This window comes from Aotus nancymaae, unplaced genomic scaffold (genome assembly GCF_030222135.1).
Source record: "Aotus nancymaae isolate 86718 unplaced genomic scaffold, 86718_ANA_hifiasm-v0.15.2.pri h1tg000036l, whole genome shotgun sequence".
Lineage (NCBI taxonomy): Eukaryota > Metazoa > Chordata > Mammalia > Primates > Aotidae > Aotus > Aotus nancymaae.
In genome coordinates, this window is record NW_026988450.1 from 94,561,214 (window position 1) to 94,572,156 (window position 10,943).

A 10,943-nucleotide genomic window follows, 5' to 3' on the forward strand; every position below is an offset into this window, starting at 1 on the left:
TTTTCCACACACTTACAATATAACTGTAATATGACACTGTGGTTCCTCTCATTAGGTGGTGAAGTCTATTGCTTCACCCTTCAAATCACTGCAAATCTTGTGGCCAATGGATTTACAAAGTGTTTGCACATCGGGGCTTGCCCCCTCTTTCTTGTCTTGGGACCCCTGTCATTGCTACCATGTGAAATAGCCCAGCCAGGTCTGCTGAAGGATGAGACACATGACTGAGTCCCTCCATGGCCCCAGCCGAGGGTCAGTCACCTCCAGGAGAAGAGCCACCTGGCTGATTGGCAACTGTCACAGATCTGTGAGTGAGTCCCTCTAAGACCAGCTCAGACCTGAAGAACTCCCAGCACAAGTTAGAAAAGGTAGTTTATATAATAGTTAAGAATGCAATCTATGGACTCAGAGGAATTTGGCATTGGAAATCTTTGTGACCAAATCTTAGGCATATCTTATTTTAAAGCTGACTTTTTTTTTTTTTTAAAATGAAGTTTCACTCTGTCACCCAGGCTGGAGTGCAGTGGCACGATCTTGGCTCACTGCAACCTCCGCCTGCCGGGTTCAGGTGATTCTCCTGCCTCAGCCTCCCAAGTAGCTGGGATAACAGGTGTCCGTCACCACACCCAGCAAACTTTTTATATTTTTAGTAAAGACGGGATTTCACCATGTTGGCCAAGCTGGTCTCAAACACGTGACCTCGGGTGATCCACCTACCTCAGCCTCCCAAAGTGCTGGGACTATAGGCATGAACTACCGCACCCAGCCTCAAGTTGACGTTACACTTAACCCCTGATAGGAGATGTAAATCCCTGATATAATATGGATGTTTTCCTCTCCCTAATCTCATGTCGAATTGTAATATCCAAAGTTGGAGGTAGAGCCTGCTGGAGGTGACTGGATCATGGGAGTGAATTTCTCATGAATGGTTTAGTACTATCTTTGGGTTTGCACAGACAAACCATAGCTCATATACTCAAGGCTAGAGCCTGGTCACCATCCTGTCAGAGCTTTTGGGAAAATTTTCCAACCACAATTTTGCATTCTATCTAGAATTCTTTATGTTATACACCATAGCAAGTATTATATTGGTATTTTAGAGTTAAAATTTTTATGACAAAATTATCACTCTTACTTTGTGCAAAATGGCTCCTTAAAACCCTCATATTATATCAGTTCACACTAATTTGAAAATCTTCTAAACATCCAACAAAATTGCAGGTGCTGCTACTGTAACCAGTACAAAGCTTCTGTTTGCTTCAGAAATTCTCAGATTTCATACGGAATTAGTTTTAATGCTAATATTAACAAAAGTAGAAATAAATTGCATTCGAAATTATTAGTTACAAATGTTATACAATTATTTAAAATATAAATTATCAAAAAATATTTCTTGCTTGATGCCAACACTCACTTTACTAATAATAGAAACATTATACCTTTTACATTAATTACAATAAAAATTAATGATCCTTGATGGAATCAATTATGAGTTTTTAAATATATGGAATCAATGATCGGTTTTTAAATACATGTAATCAATTACAGTGATATACATTCCTATATTTTCCTCTGCTCCTTTCTTAAAAGTTGATGTTCTTCCAGCAACTATTTCTATTTCCTATACTTCTCACTCTATATTCTCATAGAATTTCACTGTTTTAGCCACCACCCGATCACTTCCAGATATATTTCTCTAGCTCTGACATCCTTCCAAAACTTCACTCATCCACCGTAACCTCTTTTGAATATGCCACATCCAAGTTATAGTAACATTTCCAAAACAGAACTCACTGTTTATTCTTCCCAATACATAGTCTACTTCTCTGAAATGCAAAATCTCAGTTTTGTGACACAACTGCCCACCTGTCACCCAAAACAGAAATCCAAGACTCACATTTGACTACTTGTTCCAAACTTCAAATCCTGATCATCATAGTTATAGCCACTGCCCTCATGCAACCCCTCATATTTGCTCCCTGGATACAGCAGCAGCCTTCTGACTAGTATCCCAGCCTCTGCTATAGAGCCTGGTGCACCATCACCCACACAGCCTAGAGCTAACTAAAGTGCAAACATGACCTCATGTCTCTCATATTTAAAATTCACCACTTTAAACACCTTATTCTGAATCTGCTTGGAGAACAGCACCCAAGACTCCCCACATCTTGATTTCTGCCACCTCTGCACCAACAACTCCTACCATATCTTCCTGTATGAGTAACGCTCTAGCACAGCCCAGCCCAAGGTGGGGACTTACATTCTATTTCTGTTGGGCTGGGCTATGCTATAATGTAACTTGTATAGGAAAATTTTAAAATTTTCTAGTTACATTTAAAAAGGGAAAAGAAACAAGTGAAGTTGATTTTATTAATATATTTTATTTTGCCTAATATAAAATACTCATTTTACCATGTATTTAATTTGGAAAATTATGAGATATTTTACATTCCTTTTTTTGAATGAAGCCTTTGAAATCCAGTGTGTGTGTGTATACATTCTTTTTTTTCTTTAAGACAGAGTCTCACTCTGTCTCCCAGGCTGGAGTGCAGTGGTGCAATCTTGGCTCACTGGAACCTCTGCCTCCCAGGTTCAAGTGATTCTCCTGCCTCAGCCTCCCAAGGAGCTGGGATTACAAGTATGCACCACCATGCCAGGCTAGTTTTTGCATTTTTAGTAGAGACAGCATTTCACCCTACTGCCCAGGCTGATTGCAAACTCCTGAACTCAAGTGATCCACCTGCCTCGGCCTCCCAAAGTGCTAGGATTACCACGCCTGGCCCTCAGTATATATTTTATACATAAAGCAAATATCTGTTTGAACAAGCCATATTTCGAGTGTTCACTAGCCACATGTGGCCAGTGGCTATGGACAGTGTAGTTCTAGCACTAATGAAATGCTTGATGTTCTTCCTCATAGACTGTGCTTTTTCACACCTTTGTTCTTTTTTCCAAACTTACTCACATCATTCTTTGAAATTCAGCTCAGACAGCCCTTACCATCTCCGAAACAGTGCCAAGAACAGACACTCTTATTCCATTCATGCTTATATTCCATCCCATGGCAGTACCTCCCAAAGCACAATGAATGCTTCTATCTAAACTTTTGTCTCTAAGGCTAGAATATCAGTTTCTCCAGAACAACATGCTACCAGATCTACTCATTTTTATACCCCAAGCATCTTGCAAAATGCTTGTACACAGCAGCAGACAGATACATGTTCTTTGAATTCACAGGATTCAGCGCACCACTGAAGCTGGAATGGAAAATGTAAATTGGGGGGTTCCCAAGTAAATATATTATATCCTTGGTTAATTAAAAAATGCAAAGTTATGGTATTGATCCAAGATGGCCAAATAGGAACAGCCCTGGAGTGCAGTTTCCAGTGAGAACAACGCAGAGGGTGAGTGATCACTGCATTTCCAAAGTTTTTACTGCCCACAGACCAGGAGATTCCCAGGCTAAAAACCCCATGAGTTTCTAGCACGATGGTTTCAGCCAGCGCAGCAGGTCCCCCCACAAAAACTCACATAAATCTGGGCAGCCATTTCAACTGGCGCCTGGAATGCCTGGGAGACAGAGCCACCCATTCAACTGCACAAAAGGCGGCTGAAACAGGGAGCCAGGGGATCTGGCTCATGGGTCCCACCCCTACAAAGACTAGCAATCTGAAACGCTCTGGATTGAGAGTTTTGCAGCAAGTGCAGCTGGAACCAGAATGGTCCAGCTCTGTGGGGGGAAGGGTGTCTGCCACTACCGAGGCAGTCCACCGTTACTGAGGCAGACCGCCATTACTGAGGCAGACCGCCATTACCGAGGCAGTCCACCATTACCGAGGCAGTCCACCATTACCGAGGCAGTTCTAACTGTACCTCTATAAACAAAACCACAAGGAAGTTCACACAGCAGCTGGCAGAGCCCACGGCAGCTCATCAACGGTCACCCGCCAGAGCCTCATCTAAGCGGGGTTTTGGAAGGACAGCGAGGGACAGAGGACTGCAACCTACTGGCACGCGTGCGCCTGCAAAATCCATCCCGCGTGCAGCCTCCCAGCCTCCCAGAGAAGTCTAAAGTCCGAGGAGTCACAGTCGCAAAAGAGAAATGTTCACGACTTCTTATTTTACACACGCACACACTCACACATGCGCGGTGTGCAGGGTCTTCTCCAGAAGCGCCTGGGACGGTAACGTGACTAGAGCGCTCCCGCCCCCCTGGCGAGCCCCAATTCCCCTTAAAAAAGTCAATGCATTTCAGGGGCTTCTTTCGCCACTGAGTTTTGGGGGTGTAGGTAAGGAGTGAGGAGAGACGTGGACAAGGAGATTGGACTTTATTTTATTTCGTTTCTTCGCATCAAAGCTGTATTTGTGACATGCGTTATAGAGGAAGATGTGTGGGGTGTATTTCCATTTCGAACGAGTGCTCTTATAACAAAGATTCGTTTATTCTTAAGATTTTACTTCAGTGTTCGATTTGTTAGTATTGTCGTCGCAAGGGTATTTAATTTTCGGTGTAAGGTGAACTGCGGTTTAAGAAGGGTTTACGTATCTGCCCCAGCAGAGGTCGAAGTTAACCTTGGTCCCTTCCCCAGCGCTTCCCGTTCCGGATTAAAAAGCGCAAGGCCCGCCTCGCTCTTCCTGCAGCAATCTGCAAACGGTACGCTCTCGCAGGCTGCTACGGCTTCGGTCACCTTCCTCTTCGGCGCCTGGCCCGGCGATCGGTGACAGGCGGCCGCGTGGGGGACTGGGGGAGTGAGGTGTCCGGTCCAGCCGGGACACATTCACACACCGGCGCAGCCGCCAGAACGCTGCAGAGGACCAGGCCGGCGCCCAGGGTCGTGGGCGCCAGTGCGGATTTCGATTCTGAGATGTACCCCTTTTTCCCCGCCCTAACGCGGTAGATCTGTGCTTCTCTGGCGCCCTCCCCGCGCCAGGGGTGCTTTGGGCCGCTAGGTACTCAGCCTCCAACCAGGTTCGTCGGCCTCATGGTGGGAAGAGAAGGCCACCGCCGCGCGCCCACAGCCTGGAGCCAGTTCCTCCAGTCCGGCGCCTCGGGGTTTGGCCGCCCTGAGGCCAAGGGCTGGGACCTTCGTGCGGCCAGCGTTTCCTCCGCCGCCGCCCCCGCCCAGCTTTTATCCCTGCCCCCTCGCTGCCGGTAGCCCTGAGCTGGGGCCGGTAGCCTTGAGCTGGGGCCGGGAGCCCAGGCGGCGGCGAGCTCGCTCTCAGCAGCGAGGCTGGGACCTGGAAAAGAACAGCCTCTCCAGGCTGCTGTCCCGAGTGGAGACGGGCTTTTCGGCGGCCGGGTGGGTTATTAAGGGTGTGTGGGGAGCTGAGTGGCGGTCAGAGGAGGAGGAGAGGAGGCTCGAGACTCGTGGATTTGGCCTTTGCGGAGGTGACCCGGGCAGACTCCTCCGTGACCCCGCCCGGCCTCGGGCATTGTCCGCTCCAGACCACTCGTCACCCGCGCCTAGTCTCAGGACGCCTAGACTGCCCTCTTCCCAGTGGGGCGGGAGAGGGTGCATCCGAGGGTCTCACTCGGAATACAGAGTCCACGGTAGGTAATCGGTTTTATAATGAAACAATCCGTTCCGGTGACTGCTGGTGGCTTCCTGGGACTCTATTCGTTCATTCATTCAGCAGTGTTTGCTGAGCGCCCACCAAGGACCGAGCGCCAAGCTTGAAGCTTATTCTGTTGATGTGGCGTTGGGTTCAGCTGCGTGACCCCACGCCCTGCCATCTCCCCACCCCGTTCTCGCCCCCGCACGCTGCAGCCCAGACCCCTTCTGTCACCTCAAAATGGAAGATCGCTTTGCGAGAGCTGTGACAAGGGCTTGCTGGGGAAGTGTTGGGAGATGAAGGAGGGAGTGAGGAGAAAGAGAAATAAAAGAGATGAGGGAGGTGAGACGAGGGGGCGATGGAAACAGAAAAAGATATGGAGCGAGATGCGGGAGCGAGCTGAAGGAAAGAAATGGACTCACCTACCTCCCACCCACCCACACCTGCTCACACACTGACAATCTGCACTAGACGCGGCGCTGCAGGTCGGGCATTCCTGGGTTAAGTCTTTTATTCACCTTTATCACTGGCGCGCCCCGAGGCTGGGCGTTGGGGGAGGCCGCCCTAAGTGAGGAGGCCGCGGGGAGCCTGGGTTGCCAAGGCGGGCAGTGGGGCGGCAGGGCGGAGTCGTGGCGCTGCTGACCCGTGTTCCCTCCTCCCCGCAGCGTATCTGGTGCAGGCCGTGAGAGCAGCAGGCAAGTGCGATGCGGTCTTCAAGGGCTTTTCGGACTGTTTGCTCAAGCTGGGCGACAGCATGGCCAACTACCCGCAGGGCCTGGACTGCAAGACGAACATCAAGACCGTGTGCACGTAAGTGTCCTCTCTGGCCGGCTGGCTTCGATTTGGGGGGCGCTGCTGAGGTCAGAGAGCGCCTAGCCTCCCCGCCTGCGCTCAGCGTTCAGCGCCAGCGCGAATCCGAATCCGCTCCCTCTTGCCTTCTGGCTCCCTGCTCCAGGCCTAGGACTAGGCCCCCGGGTTAGAACCTGCACTTCCCAAGGGAATCCCACAGCCCAGGGTGTGATATAGAGGAGGATCCTTCAATATAGACTCACTTCCAGCTCTACGCGGCCTCATGGGGGTGCACAGAGGTGCGCAAGTCCAACTTGCTGGGCCCCAGGGCAAGGGGCATGGAGAGTTGCCACCAGTTCTTGGTGCTGCAAAATCTCTCTGCCTTGAAGTAATCTTTGTCATTCTTTCCTCTTGTGTGAAAGAGTGACCTGCCACGTACTCTATGAAGAACATTTGGCTTGGATTTGAGGAGTGTTTGGGGTAATACTATATTTGCCTGAAGGGCAAGTTACTCATCTCTTCTGTTCATTTCCCTTGATAAACCACCCTCTAATACACACCAAGGAAATGCCGGTACAGCAAGAAAACACGGGTGTCCCTTCCCATTTCTAGGAGAGAAGCTGAAACAATATCTTATTGCATGCCAGTGACTTTATCCCAAAAGAGTAAGCCCAGGTGATGGTCCAGTGACAGTTGCTGTTGAGTTTATAGCAGATTCCAAGGTTTGGGATAGCCACCCTCCTTGTTTCCCTTGCCCCTTTGCATATCTGCACAGGCTCCCCAGACCTGGACAGCTTCAAAGGTAGAGAGAGATGGGTAGGATTTCCTAGCCAGGCCCACTGGTGTTTTCTCAGAGCTTGGCTGGAAAGCACTGCTCCCACTGGCAGTAAGGTAACCAGCAGAGCCCTGGTGCAGTGAACCTGCAGCAATTTAGCTGCTGCAGACCTTAGAAATGGCCCCATCCTCTGCAACACACAGTCTTTTATTTTGCAGAAATCAGCTGTGTTCCCCCAACCCCAACAATAACTCTTCCAATAAAGGTAAGGCAAGTTATGTCCTTTATTCCCTGAGGTTAGAGTGACAATTTTCTATGCCATCATTTGTATACTATGAAGTCTTTCCTCTCTCCCGAACTGGGGGAAAGGGGACTGGTGGAAGGAGGGATGTTTGTTTAGGCTTTGATACATTAAATGGGTTCCAACTTGGCTACTCTCTTTCCTAAATGCCCCAGTGCCTACTAGTAGCCAAAGCAGCTAAGTGCCTAGTCTTTCCTATCCTGAAAGTGACAAAGGCATTTAATTCTAAAAATCTGGTGATGGATAAGAATCTATAAGGATAACAAAAGGTTGCTCATAGAGCAGCTCCCAAATCCTCTGTCAATTGCTGGAACTTGTTTATTCCAAGCTATTTTAATTTTTAAGCAGAACTTTGGTCTTGGAAAACAGGAAAGTGAGAACTCCTCCCTGAAGTCACAGGCCACAGCTAGGTTCTGGGTCTACTCAGTTGGGGGAGCTGGTTGCTGAACACCTAGCCGAAGCCCACCTCTGCCCAACCCCAGGTGGAGTCTGTCCTTCTCTACCAGGCCCCTCAGCACCCTGTCCCCATCTGGGCATGCATAAAGAAAAGAGCAATTTAGGAATCCTTTGCCAGGTGCAATTCCACAGATGCTCTACAGGAGAGCTGTCCTTTCTGGGCCTCTTGATGTCCAAATTTTGCCGTTTCTTGCAAGTTCAGAAACCTGGAAACCCTATACCACAGCCCCTCCAGTCCTCATAAATCAACACAGTGCCTGCCTTCAACGTGCTTACAGTCCAGGCAGCCAGCAGAAGGAAGAGAGAGGAGAAAATACAACCTAACTGTGTGGAGGGCAGGCGCCAGTGATCGGGTGCTCTGGTCCCAGGGAAGGCAGGGGCCAGGCCAGAGTTACAGAGAGGCACAGATCGACCCAGCTCTGAAAGGAGACAGCGCCCCAGTAATCGATCACGGGTTGGAATTATATTTAATCTTAGGATCTATTTTGGGTTTTCAGAAGAAAGGGGGGCAATCAAAAGGGACAGGTTGGATGAAGGTTGTGGAGGCGGGTCTAGGAGCTGAGCCTGGGAGGAGGAAGTGGTTGAGTTAGGCGCAGGGCTCCGGAAACTGACAGCAAGAGGCGGACCGAGTGTGGTGGGGGGCGGGGGGGAGATCCTCGAGGGTTAGCTGCGGTGGCACCACGCCCTCCCCGCAGTTCCAGCCTTGGGGGCTGGCGCTCTAAATGCTGTGGGGAGGAAGCCCCGGGGCGCCCAAGCCCAAGAAAAAGATTGGTGAAGTTGAAAGAGGAGGGACCCAACTCTCAGGCCTGGGGCACTGGGATTTGCAAGAGCAGATGAAGGCTACGAAGCAGGGCCCAGGTGCCCGGCCACTAACACTCACCGACCCCGGGGAGGAGGGAGGCAAGCAAGAATCTCCAGGCCGAATCCGAGCCGGGGTCTGTGGAGACCAGAGGAGGAGAAAGAGGAACAGAAGAGACGAAAGTAGACGGAATGGAAGAGGAAAGAAAGGGAAAATCAGGAGAACGGAAAACAAAAGGAAGAGGTAGTGGGTGGAGGGAGGGAGGGAGGAGAATGTAAGAAGCCCCGAGGGGAGGGCGGTGCTCAGAGGTAGTAACCCGTATTGCAAGCTAAGAGGCATTAAGGGGCGGCAGCTTGCGAGGCTTAGCACTGTTTTCCTAGCTTTCCCCTAGGAGGGCGAGCAATCTGTTTGTGGAGGCCGAGGTGCCAGCGCGCCGCAGCGGGTGCACGACCCGGCTCCCGGCTGCCGGGTCCTCTCCAGGCATCTGGAAGGGAAAACCAGGCAGGAGGGGGCGTCCCCCCCACCCCACACACACCCGCTTTAGACAGCCGCTTCTGGGGTGGGCGGAGGTCCCGCGAGTCCCGACCTCTCGCAGCCCAGGGGCCAGGGCGGTGAAGAGGAGGTAGGGAGGGGACACCCCGGGAAGCTTCCGGGGCCGCGAGCGGGGAGGCGCTGGGGCGCAGGCCCGGGGTCCTCCAGGCTCCCCGAGTGAACCTACTTCTTCCGTTTTGTTCTGTTCCTCACCAGATACTGGGAGGATTTCCACAGCTGCACGGTCACAGCCCTTAAGATATGTGGGATAAACTGAGAAAAGAATCCAAAAACCTCAACATCCAAGGCAGCTTATTCGAACTCTGCGGCAGCGGCAACGGGGCGGCGGGGGTCCCTGCTCCCGGCGCTCCCCGTGCTCCTGGTGTCTCTCTCGGCAGCTTTAGCGACCTGGCTTTCCTTCTGAGGGCGGGGCCAGCTCCACCTGCGCGCCCACCCACACTCACTCCATGATCCCGGAAATCTAGAGGAAGATCCATTCGTTCTTTGGGGACGTTGTGATTCTCTGTGATGCTGAAACATTCATATAGGATTGTGGGAAATCCTGATTCTCTTTTTCATTTCGTTTGATTTCTTGTGTTTTATTTGCCAAATGTTCCCAATCAGTGAGCAAGCAAGCACAGCCAAAATCGGACCTCAGCTTTAGTCCGTCTTCACACACAGATAAGAAAACGGCAAACCCACCCCATGTTTCAATTTTATTATTATTAATTTTTTTTTGTTTGGCAAAAGAATCTCAGGAACGGCCCTGGGCCACCTACTATAATCATGCTAGTACCATGAAAAATGGTGGGCTCCTCCTAACAGGAAGGTGAGGAGAGGAGAAGGCCAGGGGAATGAATTCAAGAGAGATGTCCACGGGCGAAGCATACGGTGAATAATTCACGCTCACGTCGTTCTTCCACAGTATCTTGTTTTGATCATTTCCACTGCACATTTCTCCTCAAGAAAAGCGAAAGGACAGACTGTTGGTTTTGCGTTTCGGATAGGAGGGAGAGAGGGAAGGGGCTGAGGAAATCTCGGGGGTAAGAGTAAAGGCTTTCAGAAGACATGCTGCTATGGTCACTGAGGGGTTAGCTTTATCTGCTGTTGTTAATGCATCCGTCCAAGTCCACTGCCTTTATTTTCCCTCCTCCCTCTTGTTTTAGCTGTTACACACACAGTAATACCTGAATATCCAACGGTGTAGATCACAAGAGGGGGATGTTAAATGTTAATCTAAATATAGCTAAAAAAGATTTTGACATAAAAGAGCCTTGATTTTAAAAAAAGAAAGAGATGTAATTTAAAAAGTTTATTATAAATTAAATTCAGCAAAAAACCAGATTTGCTACAAAGTATAGAGAAGTATAAAATAAAAGTTATTGTTTGAAATGGGGGTGTCATTTGTTTCCTACCCCAACCCTGCTTTCTTGGCCCAGTTCTCGGGGTACCTGAAGGGACATATGATTCCAGGTGATAAGCTCACCTGTTCAGGAAGCCGCTGGACAACTGCCACCTTCAAGCAGACCCTCCTCACTTAACGCCACTTGACCACTTCTCCGAAATCCTGCTTCCTTAAAAAAAAGAAAAAAAGAAAGAAAATGAAAGCTGTTTTTAAATTAATCAATTACAAAGCAGAGACTAATTGAGGTTTAGAGGAATTGGGCTTGCTCACACAGGCAGACAATGCCAGTGGCCGGCCGGCTGCCCCTGCCTCAGGCGGATCGGAGCCCTAACCA

General features: G+C 49.7%; 1 pseudogene; it reads left to right on the forward strand.

The window, feature by feature from the left end:
• The first annotated feature begins 220 nt into the window (after nucleotides 1-220).
• On the forward strand, nucleotides 221-10,596 carry LOC135277944 (uncharacterized; annotated as a pseudogene).
• Nucleotides 10,597-10,943: the final 347 nt, after the last annotated feature.